Source organism: Protopterus annectens, chromosome 1.part2 (assembly GCF_019279795.1).
Source record: "Protopterus annectens isolate FY-2018-M chromosome 1.part2, PAN1.0, whole genome shotgun sequence".
NCBI lineage: Eukaryota > Metazoa > Chordata > Ceratodontiformes > Protopteridae > Protopterus > Protopterus annectens.
Window position 1 is genome coordinate 637,097,868 of NC_056727.1, and position 19,827 is coordinate 637,117,694.

General features: G+C 40.6%; 1 long non-coding RNA gene across 1 annotated transcript in view; it reads left to right on the forward strand.

Annotated features, from left to right (window-relative positions):
• Positions 1-19,556, forward strand: part of LOC122790547 — a 99,795-nt gene extending 80,239 nt beyond the window's left edge. The window contains exon 4 of the long non-coding RNA XR_006363027.1: positions 17,895-19,556. This is a non-coding gene — a long non-coding RNA (uncharacterized LOC122790547). The remainder of the gene's footprint in view (positions 1-17,894) is intronic.
• Positions 19,557-19,827: the final 271 nt, after the last annotated feature.

Here is a 19,827-nt window from a genome sequence, read left to right on the forward strand (position 1 = left end):
GACCCCGGACACGGGAGTTGCAAGAACCCCCTTTCAGGGGAACCCCTTCTCTGGACTTGTCAGAAGATCCCACTGGGGAGCCACCCCGGAAAAAACGGTGCAAGAGGAAGCACCTTGATGCTCCGGAGGCATCTCACCGAAGACACTGATGAGGGGGAAGGGTCCCCATGGTCTCCCCAGATGACCTCTCATTCGAAAGCATTCTCGAAATCCTCAAGCAGTGGGGAGACTGGAAGTCCTCTATCCCTTACCCTTCTGAGGAGTCGGTGTTTTTGCAAGCCTTCCGTGCCCGGCCATCTGCTTCCTGAGTGCCCCCACAGCAGATGACCTTGTTGTGCAGTGTGCCTGGAATGCCCTGGACAATGTAGAACCTGTCCCCCGGAGGCAAGACAAAAGTTTTATCTACACCTGAAGATAAGCCCAGCTGGTCCAAGCAGTTGACAGTTGATTCCATGGTTGTGTCGGCAGCCACCAAGAGGGAACTGGCAAGATAATTCAATTATCAGTCCTCCAAACAGAGTTCCGGACCATGGACAGACTAGGGAAGCGGTCCTATGCTTCAGCTACCTTCGCCATTTGGTTGCTGAACTGTCTGGCACACTTTACTCGCCTCCAAAGAGATCTAATTTCCGAAATATCTTCCTCTTTGGTAGAGGTACTGCCTGATGAGGTGTGTGATACTGTTGCCTCGCAGCTAGCTGCCCTCTAATCCATCTCGAATTCCTCGATGCGTTTGATATCTCACACCACCGAGGGGGCAGCTTGAGCTGCCACATTAGGCATGGTCATGAGATGTAATGAATGGATGTGGTTGTATGACTTCGCAGACCCCTTCGTTACAGCACCTGTCAACGAATCTGCACTTTTTGGGCCCAAAGTACAAGACACACTTGCATGTAGTGAGAAAGACAGACCTTGTCTGCTGTGGGCATACGCTTTCCAACCCACAGAGGTCCTACTCCAGGAACCCGAAGGGAGGAAAAATGTGGCTTAAAAAATCCCAAGGATCTTTTCGTGACACTCATGGTGAACAAGCCCCCTGGGGCAGAGGGGGCAACTCGTATGGAAGATGCCCTTTTGGTGGTAGAGGTGGTCAGCAGAACCAGGGTGCTAAAGGTTTTCTCCGGCAGACCCTACCAGTGCTCCTGAGCAGCGGCCCAACTGTTTTCCTCTGGAAGCAGTCAGGTGTCGTTTTTCAGTCCCACCAGACCAGACAGGATCCAGGTTTTACTCTAGGTTCTTTTTAGTGCCAAAAAAAGATGGGATTGGAGACTAATCCTGGATCTCAGCCTATTGAACAAATTTATCAAACCTCAAAAATTCGGATGGTCACGGTACAGTCCATTCTTCCCTGCCTAGGGAGGGACAACCGGATGTGCTCTCTAGAACTCCAGGACACGTACTACCACATAAAGATGGATCACCGCTCCCAGAAGTTTCTCCACTTCCGGCTGGGAGCCCAATCACTACAAGTTCAGGGCACTGCCATTCGGTCTCTTGACAGCCCCCAGTGTGTTCACCAAATGTATGGCAGTTGTGGTAGCTCATCTTCAAAGGATTCCAGGTGTTTCCATATCTAGATGATTGGCTCCTTACCGTTCCGACCAGAAATCTCCTAGTCTGCAGCCTCTCTTACACTTAGGTCTCCCTCTCCGCTTGCGGATTACAATCAACAAGGACAAATCTCAAATGTCACCAACGAATACATTGGAATTTTATTGGAGCAGTTTTTGACACAACATCCTGTCAAGCTACCCCCCCTTTACAGGCTTTAGAAAATAAGACACGAAATCCAAGACCACCTTCCTCAGACCTATGTACCAGCATGTCTTGTACTGCAACTCTTCTGCTCTATGGCGGCTGCCATTACGTTAGTACCACACTGGCGAGACTGCACATATTCTGCAGTGGCTCCTTTCCACACATTGGTCATTTCTAACTCACCCACTTGACCGCATGCAATGTCTTGCAAACCATTGCAAGAAAGAAATGCTATGGTAGATGAAGCCACAATAGAATCTTTTGGTGTTAACCATTCTGTCTTGCCATGGTGACCACGGACCCTTCCCTGTTAGGGTGGCGGGGCATTTCCTGGGAAAGACTGTCCAAGGCACCTGGTCCCCCATGGAGGAAAATTTGCACATAAATGTTTTGGAACTGAGGGCTTTGCAAGTGTTCCATGCATCCCTACCCTCTGGAACCATTGCAATTCAGTCAGAGACGGCATGTCAGTCGTCTGGTATATCAACAAGCAAGGTGGAACCAAGTCTTACCCCGTGTCGGGAAGCCATGAGGATTTGGCACTGGGCAATAGCTTCCAAATGCTTTTTTATAGCAACGCACATTCTGGGGAGTTCCAGCCTTAATTGCAGACAGTCTGAGCAGGAACATCCTGATGCCTCACGAGTGGTCCCTCAACCCTGTAACAGTGGATCGGATCTTCCAACACTGGGGCAAGCCTTGCTGTGCTCTGTTTGCTTCCCCTATAAATTACAAATGCAGAAGCTACTTTGCCCTGACCCCCCCCGCAGGAGGAACAACCAAGGGATGCTCTAATGCATAATTAGTCCCTGGGTCTTCTGTACATCTTTCCCCTGTTTTCCCTCATTCCAAAATTTCTCCAGAAAGCTCAGAGGTTGAGAAGCAAAGTGATCCTCATTGCCCCCGTCAAGTCGGGTTCCCGTTTCTGTGGCCCCATCTGATTCCCAGCCCGTGGATCCTGGATCATTCCCAAGACCTGTTATCTCATCCTCGGGGACTGATTCATCCGAATCTCCACAGGCTCAAGCTCAGCTCACAGCTTGGTTCCTCCACTTCCAATGATTGCCAGGCTGCCTGACATCCCGTCTCCTGTTTGTGAAATTCTTCTGAATTCACACAAACCTTCCACCTTTATCCTAGTAACTGGACTAGGTTCTCTATTTGGGCCAAAGATCAGAACTTGGATCCTTTCTCTGCCTATTCGAAAGATCCTACAATACTTGACTACTCTTTTACATGCAGGAGCCTCAGCTTCGACTATCACTGTACATTTAGCAGCCATTGCCATTTTTCATAATGGACTTAATCGAAGAATTATGTCACACCGCCTATGCAAGACATTTTTAAAAGGAGTATTGCATGTTAAACCTCCGGTCAAGCCTCTCCTTTTGAGCCCTTTTGATTCATGTGATTTAAAATTTTTGTCATGGAAAACCTTACTTCTAGTAGCACTTACTCAGCGAGAAGAGTATCTGAGCTGCAGAGTGTCAAGAGACCTTACTTGATCTTCCACATAGATAGGGTGTCCCTTCGGACTGGCCCTTCTTTCTTGCCCAAGGTCATTTCTGGATTTCCATTAACCAATCTGTTGACCTGCCGGGTTTCTTCCCTCAGCATTCCAGTAGAGGAGTACCTTTTGCGCACCCTTGATATGCATCGGTGGCTTCGTTATTTGGATAGGACTAAATCTTTCAGGAAACAGATCAATTGTTTGTGGCCTTTGCTGGACCCAGATTGGGTAAACCTGTTTCCAAAGTGACACTATCCTCCTGGCTTCATTACCTTTATATACCAACAGAATAAGCTTATCCTTACCTTCCAGAATAAAGGCTCATTCTACTAGATCTGTCTCTACTTCTGTAGCTTTTACTTTCAGAGCCTCTGTGGATATCTGTGCAGCAGTCACTTGAGCAAGACTTCATACCTTTATCTCTCATACAAATTGGATTTGGCCTCTGGGGGACGAGCATCTTTTGGTTCTGTGGTGCTCAAGAATATCCTTCCTTAGGGCCTCCCAGGACTCAAGTAGCTGGGGACTCTGTTCTAATACTAATTAATGAACAAAGATTTACAACATTGGATGAAGTTATCTTACCATAATGTTCCGTTTCTGTTGTAGATCTCCCCCTGCCTGGACTTCTGGTGGACTTTAGGAAACTCCTGGTTAGGGTATTTGCTCACAGAGCCTTCTATTTTTTCTATTACTGGGCCTATCATATAGGGGCGGGCATACTCAATCTGGAGTAACTAGGAGAGGGGCATTATGGGTAGGTTTTAGCTGAGAATTTTTGGTTGGAGTGAGCTTGGAAACAGTGATATCTGTTCTGAGGACGGAACCAAGGTCCTAATAGTAATGAATGAACGAAGATCTACAACACAGAACGTTATGGTAAGACATGACTTTTTTTTTTTTGATAAGGTGAGCTTCATTACTAAAAGGGGTAATAAAGGATGAAGAAAAGTCAGTGGTGGTATCTGTATGTGAATTGGTAGCTTGATCACTAATATCAATATTTCTTTTGGTTTACATCCAATGTAAATACTGTATGTCATGTAATTTAAAGCCATAACTGTGAAATTTTTGAATTCGCGATTATGCACTTTCCACATTTTGAAATTTGGCTTTATAGTCTTGTAATGCTGAAATTCAAGTTTCCTGGGTCCACTGATTTACATCAAAGCATTGCAGCCAAGCCTCTGTTCTATATAATTCTTTCTTCTGATGCCCATAAGAGAAACTGGACAGCCGTTGTGAAGTTCTGGGTTCTATCTTGGGCTAGATGTTGCCTTCATTAGACCTGCACAGGATGAAAATCCAGTGTTGCTTCAGACATTTCTGGAAACAGTATTGGCAGCCTTTAAAGCAGCAACAGCACTAGACAAGCATTCGTGAGAACCATAATATGCCTAGCCATATATAAGCTTGTGAGACTAAGTGTTTTATACCAGCATTTAAGAGGTGAGCATTAAACAGTCTAGGAGGAATTTCTGTGTTGGGTCCAATGGTTGCAGACCAATCCATGGGTCCCCCTGTTGCAGGACACAAGATGCCTATTACCTTCATTTTTTACGTAATTTTTGTAACTGTTGCTTTATGCAGACACCTTGAGAAATTACCCTTTAATAGAAAGGTTGTCATGGTATCTGGTCTGGGTACCAAAGTGCATCTCCAGTTGATCCATATCCCTAATGTTTAAAAATGATTAAAATACTCCTGTTCTTTGGCTTACATGAATGTCGTTTAAATAGAACCTGGGCATTACTGATTTGTCTCTACCTCAATGTCAGGCATTTCCCTGTTTCTCTGATGCAGGGAATCAGACTAATAACTTTTCCATCCATTCAGCCCATGTAATTATGTTCTTCCCTAAAGTAACATTTTAACTGGAACAGCAAGCTTAGTGGCATACCTCCAGCCAAGAGTGTCCAAGGCAGTGTTTTCTTGGAAGAGCCTCTATCTTGATGAATTAAGAGGGATATCTTGTTCATGTAAGTCTTAATTTCATTCTGCCATTATGAATAACTTTAGTTTGCTCACACTCCCATGGACCACCCTAGCTTGAGACTGTACTGGCCCCAGCACAATCTACACCAGGTTTTAATTGGTTGAATATCTCAAGTCAAGTTTTGCCTTGAAAAGGGGCTTTCATTTTATGCTTTGTCATCCTTGGGATTTAACATTAAATATTTGCACACAAAAAAATGTTATAAATTTAGCAGTGCTGCCCAGGGACTCCAGCCAGAAATCCACATCCTCCATTTGAATTAAACTCTGCTAATATGAAATTATTTTCCTGGATGATGCATTCACAGTCATCACTTCTTAGGAGAATCTGAGCTGCAAGCCTTGGTGTACAAACTCTTACCAAATCCAAGTACATGGTGATGTCCAGTGTGCTCTTGAATCAAGATCCACTTCCTTTTTTTATGCAGACCCCTGAAATAGAGAGGAAAGACTAGAACAGCCCATGGATGTATACAAACTATTGCTCCAAATCTTTGGTTTCCTGTGCAATCTGTTAAACATTTCTCCTTTTTTTTTTTATCCTCCTTTTTTTTTTTTATCCGAAACAGTACCCCCCACCGGTCTTCTGGGTTGTGTGATTGGCTCGCCTTCCTGAAGTAAGGCAGGGTCCACTGATCAGCTCCCTCTTGGGGAGGGATCCAGGAATATTCCGTTTGAAATTTTATGTTATGTTACTACATTTGGAGTGTGTGGTCTGGTGCCTCTCTTTCAAACAAATGAGATTTTTGCAGCTTTTGGGACCAGAGCCATTCAAGGCAGGAGAGAGAAAAATAGCAGGGTCCTGTTTACTATGTCTTCTGAAGCAAGACCTACATATGTTTCACACAGTATTGAAAGGAGAAATATAAGGATAGGCCTAAAAAGAAACACTTAAGAGAAGGACTAAAGAAATGAGAACAGAGAAGTCAAGGAAAGTCTGGATTTTCCAGTTGTCATGTCCAGTGCCTGAAACTTTAAGATAGTTGGAGCCACTTGCCAGTCGGGTCCAAACCCTCCCTCCAGCTACCTTTTGTCTGGGCCCTCTGTTACGCCATTCCTACAACATAAACTGTCTGAAACCTGCAGCAGTAGCTTTGTTGAGGTTGGGAAGATACAGCAGAAATCTTAACAGAAATGGAAATCGACTGAATGAGAATTTTTGCGGACACAGATCCAACTGTGATCCTTGCCAGGATTGTCCCCAAAAAGAGTGCTGGGAACAGGCCCTTCAACTTTGTACCAGTCCACTGCAATCTGTTCCTATTAGACCTAAGCCTTTTGACTCCGGGTCATATCCAACACTCGAGACTTCAGCTTCAACCGAGTCCCTTCCTCTTGACTCTGTTGCTGGTGAGACAAGGCCCAGACCCAAAGCATCAGTGTTGGAGCAGAGACTGTGGAGTCTACCTAAAAGTTATTGGAGTGGTTTCTCCCGTTGGATGCCTTGGCAGTTGACAGCTTGAGTCTAATGTCTTACTCAGCCAGTCTTCAGTGCAACAAGAAGACTTCCTGAGTCAGTTGACCAGTCTGCTTTCAAGGCTGTGGACAAAGCCTTGGCTGGCCCACGCAGACTGTGTGGATCCATCCCCAAAAACAGTGGAACCTGTCCCTCATGCCTCCCGTTTAAGCCATTCAGGGTGGTTAGAACCTATAGGTTTTGAGACAGCGTGACACTCTAACTCCCAGTGTGGTTCCTGTCTCCTCCAGAACCCCTGAGACACGTTCCGAGAAAATGCGCAAATGGAAGTAAGGACACTGAATGAGGGAGAAGGATCCTTCCTGGAAGATTATCACATTTGGGGACATCCTAGAATTCATGAAGCAGAAGGGAAGGGTCTAACTGAAATTCGTTTGAGTCTGTGTTCCTTGAAGCCTTTAGGTCTGGCTCTTCAGATGCATTGGTAGAAAGCTCATGATGCAGAGGGTTTGATAGGACTACATCAGTCACCAAGAAACCAGATGTAATCCTACTAGATCTAAAAGGCAGAAAACTCTGATATAAAGGTCCCCCAGTGGATGTCATGTTGGTAGCAGCAGCCCCCCCAAAGAAGTTGCGTTACAGAACCAGTTCCCAAGAAACCAGGTAAAAAATTTAGATCTAAAAGACAGAAAACGCTGCTCTAAAGGTCCTCCATTGGATGCAATATTGGTAGCAGCAGCCACAAAAAAAGAACTATCTGGAGAAAGTTTTCTTGTCCACCCCCCCCACCCCCCTCCATGGAGTCCAAGGTGCTGGACAGGCTATGGAATTGTCCTTTAGTGACACTTGCACATAGGATGCAGAATTACTTTGCTCATTTGATTAGTTTCCAAAGGAACTTGATCGAGGAGCTATCCAAGTCTTTTGGATGACCTACCAAATGTCTTCCTTACAGTCCATCTAAAGTGTTGCCATGCAACTACTATAACACAACTGATAGTACAGAAATTGAAATTGCTGGTACAGGCATTAAAATTCATCTCTGTGCCTGGATGTGGCTTTGCACCTTCATGGAATGCTTAAAGTTGTCCCTCATTTAATGCCCCTTTCAATGGCTTTTGGACTCTCTGTAAAAGAGATGCTTACCAGGAACAAACAAGATGATAAAAACCCTGTCTGCTGTAGGAATTTGTTCCTCCACTCCACAAAACCTATACCAGGAATCAAAAGGGAGGTAAGAAAATGTGCTCCAGGAAATCACAGGGTTTTCACCATGATACTGCTGGGGATAGGCCCCCCTGAGCCAGAGGGGGAGGCAACTGAAGTGGACATTGCCCCAGAGGCATACCACAGAACCAGGATTTTTGTGGACCCTTCACTGAGAAACCCTACCATAGTTCTTGAAGGGTTACCCAGCTGCTGCACTTTGGAGGCACTTAGGTGGGGGTGCTTACTCTTACACCCAGAGTGTAAATGATAATCACCAGAGGTGATATCATACCCTTTTTCTGTCCACCAAAGAAAAGATTAAGAATTCCCTAAACTCCACTCAATCTTTTGGAATCTGCAGCAAAAGAAGTTTTCGAACTTCCTAGAGAAGTCATCCAACAGGTCCTCCCAGGTCCCATTAGAATCTGGTGTGTATTCCAGATTTTTTAATTTGAGACTACAGGGACCTTATGTCCTTACTGGATCTCAGCCACCGCAGTTAGTATATCAGACAAAAGTCTAGGTGGTCACAGTACAGTCTGTACTACATCTCTGGATGAATGATTGGATGTGCTCTATAGATCTACAAGATGCCTACTACCATATAACGGTTTAAAGGCAATCCATGAGACTTCTGTTTCCACCTGGTACCTAGTCCTCATCATTTCAGAGCACTGTTGTTCGGTCTCATTGCAGTCCCCCCCCAGCAGCTCATCTCTAAGGGATACATATCTTCGCATGCTTAGATGATTGGCTTCTAACTGCTACCTCCAAGAGTCTAATGCTGCAGTACTAAGCATTTCTACTTTGTCTTGGATATCCGTTGGGGATAATAGTCCTACAAAAAGCAACCTGCAAACACTCAATTCATAGATTGATCAACACATTCCAAATAGTTGCCAGACTTTCAATGGCAAAGGTACTGTCATTAAGGCTCATGGCTTCTCAGTTGACTCAGCATTCTAATCCACAAGCAAGATTGATTCTTCATTTGTTAGGTCTTATTGCCTCTGCCATCAATTTGTTTCCACTGGCAAGATACCACACTAGTGTTAAAACAATGGATACTGTTGGCCCATTGGTCGCAGTGTCTTCATCCTGTCCATGCCAGAATCTGTCTGCAGGAACCACAAGTTGGTGGATAACGCCCATCAGTGACTGAAGGGAGACCCTTCCATCTACCAATCCCCTAGGTCACAGTAACAGTGAGCGCTTCCCTTCTGGGGTGGGGGTTCAAGGCTGATAGTCACCTGCACAGGCTACACTTCACATCATTAGAGATGAGAGCAGTCCTCTTAGCATTGCAGACTTTCCAGGTCTCTATCCAAGGGGGGTGCTTTCTATCCAGTCCAGCCGTATGTCGGTAGTATGGTACTTCCAACAAACAAGGGGGGAAATGTTCATATCCTGTCTGCTGGGAGGCCATGCAAGTTTAGCAGTGGGTGATGTCTTCTAATTTTTTGGTAGCAACACCCATTCCTAGGCTGTCGAATGTTCTGGGAGATAGGTTGAGCACTTCTGTTCTAGTATCTCATGAGTGGTCTGTTATGCAGACAGAGGGAGTGGAGATTTTCAGCTGCTGGGGTCAACCTCACTGCAACCTTTTTGCCTCCTATCTAAAGTGCGGCAGTTACTTTGCCCTCACCCCCTTCCCAGGGACGGTCGCTGAGAGATACTTCAGTCCATACTTGGTCCCTGAGTCTCCTGTAAGCATTCCTGCAAATATTTCTCGACAAAATTCATACAAAAAGCCACGAGGTGCAAGACTAAGTTGGTCCTTGGTGCCCCAGCAGATTTGGTTCTCCTTCCTTTGACCTTACTTGTTGCACCCCCCCGGATGCTGGATCCCGTTTCACATCTTTCATGTGAGATGTCACTACTAGGTCTACAAACCCTAAACATAACTGCATGGCTTCACCCAGTTTTAATAATAGCCAGAGATGGCAGGCTCTCTTCTCCAGTAGTCTGCATGTTTTTGAGAAGAAAAAATTAAAGCTTACAAAAACATTTGGGAGTTGTCAAAAGGGTTAGATCCTTTTTCTTTCCCTCTCTCACCAGTATTGGAATTTCTTGTAGAACTTTTCCAAGGTTTCATTTTTTTCTGCTGTCAAAAGTTCAAATGGCTGCCATTTCAAACTTTCACATAGTTTATAATGGCTTCTCCATTGATTCTATTAGGACATCCAAATTTCCTCAAAGGGACTTTTTCCTTGTAATCTCCTATTGGAGAACCAGTTTCTCTGTAGGATGTTATACAGTTAACTTCAGTCATTGACTCCAGAAAACTTGAGCCCACTGTATATATTTATATGTATGTATATATTTAAGTATTAAGTTCAACACACACGATAATGGCAGTTTGAAACATAAGAAATAAAAAAAAAAAAAACTTTTAATAGGAATTGAGCAAATATACAAACATCAGTGTAAACCATATCATTGCTGGCAGTTTGAAAAATTCAAAAACTTACTTTTGCAGTTCCTAAACCCTCACCCTAACAATAGTCCTAGATCAAATTTGTTTGCATTGTGATCCTGTTTGTGAATTTTGTTTTCTTTTAAAGTGATTCTGTGTGTATGCTAATCCTACACATTCACTTGTGAAAACCTTTTCCCTAGAAGTACAACTACACAAGACACTGAAACATGCACTTAACAAATTATTGCATTTGACAAACTTAATACCATACAAAATATTCAGAGAAACTATTAACATTTTTCTCATTGCATATCCCTAACTGGGAAACACATGCATACACACAAACCAGTAAATCTGTTCCTCTTATGAAATTCCTACTTTAACTATAACAAGTAAAAAAAAAAAAAAAAAATGGCAACCCTTAATTCTGGCCCCAACTGTTTATTCCTGGACCAGCGGGTTAGTGGTTAGGCACAGAGTTGGGATGGGAATGATGAGATGCTTTCTCAATTCGACCTCATCAAATGGCAAGCAAAAACTATTGTCTATATTTAATACACAACTCTTTCTTTATACATACATCAAACCTCTCAATGTGGGAATTTGACTCATGGAACATTAAAGGGCTCCAGAATAAAAAAAGAAAACTTTTTCTACACCTCATTCTACAAGCGAAAGCATATTTTATACTAATTCAGGAGAAGCATTTAACCACGGAACTTCTTCTTCTTTCGGCTTTTCCCGGTTAGGGGTCGCCACAGCGGATCACCTTGTCCGCACATTGAATGGCAGTGGAGTTTTACGGTGTCAAGTTGCCAGCCCGGCGCCCAACCTACCACAGAAGGCACACTCACACGCACACCTAGGGCCAATTTAGAGTGTCCAATCCACCTGCAGCATGTCTTTGGGATGTGGGAGGAAACCGGAGCACCCGGAGGAAACCCACGCGACCACAGGGAGGACATGCAGACTCCGCACAGAAGGCACCCCAGCCGAGGATCGAACCGGAGAACCTCTTACACATTTAACCACGGAACAATGGTCAGAAATCAGAGGGAAAAAATGGATAAGAGAAATTATAGCTTCTGAAAGTAAATCCAACAGTGTGAGGGTAGCTATTATAATTAAAAAGAGTTATCAACACAAAATTCTCGAAACAAAAATGGACAAAGAGGGTAGATGGTGCTTTGTAACACTTTCATCTCCATATCTTTCCAAACCCATTCTGGTACTAAATGTTTATGCCCCTTGTAATAATCAACACTTATTCTATGCATCTTTATACCCTATCTGAACCAATTCCAAAACCATTATATGATCCTAGGTGGTGATTGGAACTCATATCAGAATCCAGAACATGACAAGTCAAGTTTAACTCTGCCACATAACAAACAAGCATCGCTGGCTTTAAAAGAACTTAAACATGATTACAAACTATACGATCCCTCCAAATATGGTGATACGGTACAGACAATCCTTGTAAATTTATGTTCTACTCCAACTGTCATAAGATGTGGTCGAGAATAGATTTCTTTTTTAATCTCTGAAACACCCATCACCTTAGATCCAAAATTGCTTATACACACTAGATACCTCTCAGACCATTCCAAAATGTCTCTAAATATTAATGGAAATCTCAAAAAAATCTATAATAAAAAGAGGTTACAATTGGTCCCTGAATCCCAATCATCTAAACAAAAAAGAGTTAATCGATGAAATTAAAGCCATTCTTAAGTCAACTCTATCAAACATTCCGAATTCTCAAGTACCTCTGGATATTGAATGGGCGGCAACTAAAGCGATAATTAGGGGAATTTGTATTAAAAAAGCAGCTTACTATAAAAAAATTAAACTCCCAAGAGGAACAGGAGTTAGAGACCAAAGTACAACTACTTAACACGAGCTAGTAACTAATTTTAATACTCAGACAGAAGTAGAAATCTTCAAACTCCAAAAGGATCTTTACCTTATAATAAACTATTATTTTATGAAACTAAAATGCAAGCTAACTAAATCCAAACTCCTTCCCGAGCATTAGCCAGAATTATAAACCTAACCAAATCCACCTCTCAAATATCTGAAATTCTCTATCAGGACAAACACCTTACTAAAAATGAAGACCTTATTAAAGCATTTGAACTTATATACCCACAAACCTATGGAGAACAAATAACTCTACCCTCAATAGATGATGGATCATGTTTTTTTCCCAAAATATCAAATTCACGAAATTAGATTTAAATCAACAAGAGAAATGAAGTGAACCCATTTCTATGGAAAAAATAACCTCAACAATCCAACAAATGAAATTGCATAAAGCCCCCGGCCCAGATGGTTTTACTATAAAACCTTTTACCCCATCATAGCCCAAATTCAATTTCATATACTGAACTATATAATAAATAATGAAATCTCTGATATACACTTTAACGCATCCAAAACTAGATAGCTATAGACCCATATCTCTCTTAAATATCGACACTAAGTTATTATCATCCATACTAGCAAACAGATTGAAAAATATAATGGATAAAATACAAATGAGTGGTAATAATACATTAACACTTAAAGCCTTTGATAGAGTAAATTTAGAATTTTTATTCCAAACCTTACCTTACTTCAACATACCACAAAAATTTATTAAAGCCCTACAAATATTATATAAGAATCCCTATACATCAACAGAACCTGCTCAAATAGGATTCCCATTAAGAATGGAGCCTGTCAAGGTTGCCCTTTATCTCCATTACTTTTTAATTTATATCTTGAGCCTCTTTTCCTAAATATAAAGCAGAACACATACAACAACCCCCCAATAATCCACACCACCAAAATCTTCCTATTGGCTTTTGCTGATGACCTGAATATTTATTGTACCACACCAATCTCAGACGTCAACAAAATTTTATCTACTATTGAACACTTTTCGATGATATCGAATTACAAATTAAACCTAAAAAAACCTAGCATTTTCCCTCTAAAACCTCCTAAACCATTCTCTCTTTTACCACTGTTAGGGAAATTAAAAATTGAAGAAGTAATTAACTACTTAGGTATCACATTCTCTACAAACAACAAGGATTTCTACTCAAACAACATAAAGAAAAATGGCTAGACATTTCACTAGACCTTAATAGATGGAAAAATTTGAAGCTTCCATTTTTGGCCAAAGTTTCCGTAATTAAAAAGAATATCTTACCCAGATTATTATATATCTTCATGAATTCCCAGATAACCATACCCAACAACTTCTTTAAGCAAATACAATTCATTTGGGAACCGAAAAAAAAAACAGAATCTCGTATGACAAACTAACAATTCCCAAAAATAAAAGTGGACTAGACCTTCCAAACTTTGAGACATACTGCTTAATCATAAACACCAATAGAGTTTTACGTATAGCTGAATACAACCCAAAAGACTATGCCTGGTGCCCAAATTGGATTAGAATCTACCACAATCATACTAAAAGCCTAGACATTAATCCCAAAACATTACCATTTCTAAATACCAGTGTTATGAAATCTTGTAACTTAGAACCCCTCAAACACTCCATTTTCTTAACACAAAAACTCTTCAAATCTGTAAATCTTTTACAAGCTATGATGACATTACAGCCCTTACATAAAAACCCTAATCTTTTAACTAAACTTTAAACCTAAACCAATTCCCACGTCTTCTAAACATAACAATCCAAGATGTATATCTGTATTTAAATTGTCCTGTGCAAGAGCTAAGGAACCAGTTGAACCTCTCTAAGTCATACTCACTGATCCTGAGACAGATTGAAGAATTATGTATCAGCTACTTACACAGTTCTAACATAAGCAATGAAGATTTAGCAACTTACTTTGGAAGACTATCCTCTGAACAAAAAACATTACTACATTTATATATAAAATGATTAAAGACATTAAATTCAAGTATTATATCCTCATTTCTGATTATTTTAGAAAAAACCTCTCTTACACTGACAACCATCAATTGATTCAGGCAATTAACCTAACAATAAAATCCATATCCCTTCAGAAATTGGCTTTCACTCAACTTATGATCTGCAACAACGCGTATTTCACTCCTGCTATTCTACATAAATTTAACCCTACGAAATCCCCACACTGTAAAGATCAAACTGCCGACATAATCTACCTTTTCTGGAACTGTAAATGTGTATTTAAACTTTGGAATTCCCTTAAATTTCAGTTACAAATAACTGGCTACCAAACAACTACATTCACTTGGGAATTTACTTTACTACATATCCTTCCAAATAATATCCCCCAAAAACAAGCAATTACCGTAATTAATATCTCTCTCTTAATGAAACTCTATATAGCGACCAACTGGTTTAACTCAACTAATAACTCATGGGAGAACTTCAGATTAATGGCGATCAAACATCTGTTTGCCCAAAAAATAATAATAAAAGGGACAAAAATATCAAATTTAGGAAGCTATGGGAGCAGATCTAATTATTATTCTTACATAAATGACAATAAAGCCCATACTTTATTATGACGAAGTGCTCTTATACAACATCATATATCCCTAACACCTACAAGTAATTTACTTTTTTCTCTTTATATTGTACTTATAATAACTCTTGTAAAACAACCCATTTCCTCCTTCTTGTCTTACTATGTGGATTAATCAACCTATTTTTGCATTTCTTTCAATGTATAACAATTGCTTAATATTCATATGGTCTTCCTTTATGTGATATTTGTCATTTACTGCTCTGTTTGATGTAAAATATAAATAAAAAAATATTGAAAAAAAAAATAAGTTAAAGCTTGCGATTTAAGTATTTCAGATGGTGTGTGGTGCTTTCTTAGGCCAGGGGCAGTTACATCAAAGAAAAATACCCAGTGATGGACTACTTCTTTCTGATGGGGAAAATGGTCTTGGTCTCTATCCATGCCTCTTGTACTGGTAATCTTCAGATCTGGTGCAAAAACTGTACTGAGCTTTGCTCAGTAAATATGAATTGAAGTGCAAGGATTATGCATAGAGTAGTATGCTAAAAACATTTTTCATCTTCTAGTTTTAGGTGGAAAACCTTTCTTACAGTAGAGATGATCTGCTTATAGGGCACTCTAGAGAAGGGTGCTGCAATCATGGAGTACTGAGATTAAGGTGTTTTATTTACATTGTGTAAATTTTAGGTGCAGTATTCTCTTCACTGTAAATGTGATGTGCCAGGTAATGGAAATGCAGTTCAAGGATAACAGGGGGTGTTCACATAGTTATTAAGATTCAAAATTCTTAATTTCTTTTCCTTTTTATTTTTGTTATTTGTTAGAGCAATGCTAAATTGATGTGAACAGGCCTTAGTGAAGTTAGGGTTTTAGAAGTAATATGTTCTGCTGTCTGCAGTTTCTGACTTTATATATAATACTTGAGCAATTCATCTTCCATGTTTTGTACCCCTTTATATTTTTGTGTGTATGTGTACATATGTTCGGAATTAGAATGGAAATTAATATACAAATTTACTATCATAGCTTAAAGTAGTATTAACTTAAAGTTTCAAAGGTGATCCATATATATTTAAGTGCGTGGAAATGTTGAACGGGATCACTGTTTTCATCCACTACCTCCAACTTCTCAGTAAAGAGCAACGTGACCTATAAGATTAATACGTTGAGTCCCAAACCCTCAAAGACCTTGAAAATGTTATACAGAATAACTACAGTTGGTTGAATTTATTATTATTTTATTTATTTCCAGTTTGTTTACCGGGGAGGTCCACTGGGCTCAAGAGCCCATTTTCAGTGGAGGCCCGGGGAGAAAAGCTCCTCAAAACACAAGTTACATAGCATATAGAAATACAAACATTAAAAGTTACCTAAAGATATTGACAACTATAGCAAAAAAATTCCATTTCATTACAGTATGGGCAAATGGGGATCCCTGGGGGGAAAAGGATCCTTGAAGCAAGTTACATTACAAGACAAAAAGCAATAATTACAAAGTTACATAGCATAATTAAGAGAAACATGAGTAATTGCAGTCATTATGGAGTTTTACAGTAGAGCAGCAAGTAGAGTTGTTGAATGAGAAGGTGTTGATTACTTATTTGGTAAGATATTAAAGTGAGAGTTTGTAGGAGAGGATGAGAGGCATAGAATATGAGGTGGGGGGGGGGTAGGTTACTGCTAAATAGTGAAGGACTATAAGAAAGGTTGGAAAGGATTAGCCTGGAGAGTAGGAAGAGGGGAGGCTAGGAGGTAAGGGGTGAAGAGTGCAGTTACATTTTCTATGAAGAAGTAGGTAAGAGTGAAGAAGTCTTTTGAAGTTGCTTAGGTTTTCACAGGCTCTCAAGGGAGAGGGCAGGGCGTTCCATTTTTTGGCTAGAGTGAAGGAGAGTAAGAGCTGACCAGCAGGACGTTTAGGTTTGAAGATGGAAATAAGGTTTTGGTGAGTGGATCTAAGGGGTCTGGGAGGGCTATATGGTAGGAGGATATTGGATGGAGCTGGGCAGTTGGTGGGTTGAAATAGTAGTTTGTGGGCTGTGACAATTTGGATGTAGTCTAGCTGATTGGGGAGTTCAAGCCAGTTTAAAGTTTGTAGGGAGGAGCAGTGATGAGAGAGGGCATTTGCATTTGTAGCAAATCTGGAGATTTTATTGTAGCATACTTCTTGTTTGGAGATGAGGGTGGTAGATATAATTAGTTGAGAGGTTTTACAGAAAAACAATTTCAAGAAACTTCTGTAAAAGTTGAAAGAGCTTTGCCTCTGTGTCTTTTAAATGTATACCTTTAAAGAAAATCAGACATGTTTTCATTTCAAAATGTCCTTTGGAACTGTTTTTAAGAGTTTGACATCTTAACTATTTGTTATCCATGAAAAATAATAGGAGCAGACTTTTATCAACTCAACAAAGCAAGTTTTTCTCGTTTTCTGTAGGGATGTCTCTAATTTAATCTTCCAAGCAAATAAGATACAAATAAATAGCATCTTAAAAAGGCAATTGGCTTCAAGCATCTCTGTGGCATGATTAAAATGCACCTCGTCAGCCTTTATTACTGTCACATGCTACAAATGAGGGGCTTTAGAATAAAGTACAACAGTTCTGATGTTCATCAGTGTGTCATTGCTGCAGTAGGGTTAGATATACAAGTTATCTCTTGCATAGGATATAATGGCTGGGCAACTTCCTGAGTTTTAGGGGCCTGTAAGCTTTGAAAGTTGGCTAGCGATTATATTCTAGGCATGATGTAATGTATATAGCCATTGCTGCTGCAGCAGTAGTGCTGTTTTAGTATCTCTGCTGTTATGTTAAGTCCTGCATACTACCAGCTGGGAAATGAGTTATTAACTTACTGGCCACTTAGTTCCAATAGTGAACTGCTTATTCCTCAGATAACTGGCAAATGCTTTCTGCATGAAGGAGGTGGCTGGGTGCAAGCTGTGAGGAAGTGTTCAGTGTGCCCTAGCAAATGGGGGACTCCAGTTTATTTTAATACTTAACGATAAAGAATCTAAGGAGGTGAATGCGGTGGTGAAGTGCTACTGATAATTTGGGGCTTTATTTTGAGGAGGTAGGATTATTTGTCTCTTTTGGATTATCTTTTTAGACTGTTTCAAAGGATGGTGTTTGGGAAGAAATTAAGTACGATGTCTAGGTGAAGAGAGCGATCAGAGCAACATCTTTTGAAGAAGTGGGTAAGATTTTCTTAAAATATATTTGCTCTAAAGAACTGTCTGTCTAGTTAAAATAGCTGAGAAAAATATGTGGAATTTCATTTTTCAGATCCATTTGTGTATAAGTGGGTGAAGTACAACATGGCACTTGTTCGGAACAGTTTTCATTTGGTGGGAGGGGGGTATTCTCCTTAACTGTTTTTGATTATCTTTTCCAGCTGACCCACATTTCATGCAGGTTGCATATGCCATAGTTGAAGAACACAGTTAAAAAGAGATGTCCCCAGGAGGACTAGGAAGCCAAAAACGTGTGCCTGGAATGTCTGTGGGATAAGGAAGTTCTCTGTTGAAGTGTAGTTTCTGGTATGTTGCTAACCTTTCACAGCCATTTAGAATCAAGGAACAGAAGTGTTGTATGTTGGATTTAAGGCCAACAAGGGGTGTTGAAATTTTTTTAGTTTCCCAGATTGTCTGCCTGGGATTTGCTTTGTAAAGTTATGTTTATAGTTTGTTTTTCTTTTCGCGTTTTTTATTTTACCTCATTTGATGCAAGAAATGAACTTGAAATCCTTTCTGTATTTGCAGAAGTAGAGTTACTTTGAAAAATCTTTGTGGCTACAGTTTTCATACAAGATGCATAGTTTCCATTGTTAAACTCTGAAAAATAGTCATAGTGCACTTTCTCTGTGCCCTGTGGCACATTCAGTGAAAATGTTTTAAGTGGTACTCTTTTATGCTAAGTATTTTAATAGGTAGAATTGGCTTATAACTTTGCAACCTGTAGCGAGTTTCTTGTCAGACTGCTTTGTGTGACCTGATAACATGCTACAATGAAGTGTAGGGATTCTGTGGAATATTTCATTCTTTTCTTAGGTTACTGAGGTTTGGTGATCAAAATTTTGGGATAACAAATATCTTGCAGGATTGTTGCGATACCTTAGTTGTGCTGTTAACCTGGAAGATTTGAGGGCCTTGGGCAAAAAGAATGAAAAGTAATGCAATGTCTGTGTCCTGTTTTTGCATATACTTTCAAAGGTAAGTGAAACTACCTTTGCAGTTGCGTTAGAATGAAGAGAACCATTTAGGCTATGATCATGAATTTGAATTTTACTTGCATTTCAGAGTTGTGACGGCCTAAAGAAGTGCAACAAATTCCGTCTGGTGAGGTTAGTTCTCTGGTTGTGGAGACTTGTCTTGAGTGGCTGGGTTACATATCGTACATACCTTTTCTAGTCAGTATCATAAAATGGGTCTTTCAGCAAAAGAAGACACACCGTGCATCAAAGTGAATGATCAGAAGATACTCCGACTTTGAGGCCTTGCTTAAGCTGAGGCCATTCCACATTAATTCAACATTGTTCTAACAAGTAACACTCAAAACACATGTTTATTTTTACATTGTTTATTGTATTTTTCATTTTTGTGAAGGCTGTGTGATTCATTGAGCCATTTTACGTTGCATTTATTGATTTGTAGTTTCTTGTGGTTTAGGGTAGAGTACACTGATAAGATAACCGATATTGATAATAGCTGTCCTTGTGTGTATTCAATCTTCTTCGTGTTTCACTGTTGCAGTCATCACATTTGGGTTATCTGCCTGCAGTTAGCCCTCAGCCGGCCTGAATACCAGAGTCTTGTATTCCTGCATCGGATGCTGTCTCTTCTTCCATGAAGTCAGGTCGTCAGGGCTATAAAACATAAAGCTGACGCCATTACATCAGTCTTTCTTGCCACGCAGTGCCCGAAGCAGAAGCAGTTCACAGGTGCCGGTCGGCCGACTCCTGAGATTTTCGTTTTCGAGTTTCAGAACTGAAGTCTTCAAAAAAGCTAAGTACCCTGTTGGGGATTTCTTTCTCTTGCACTTAA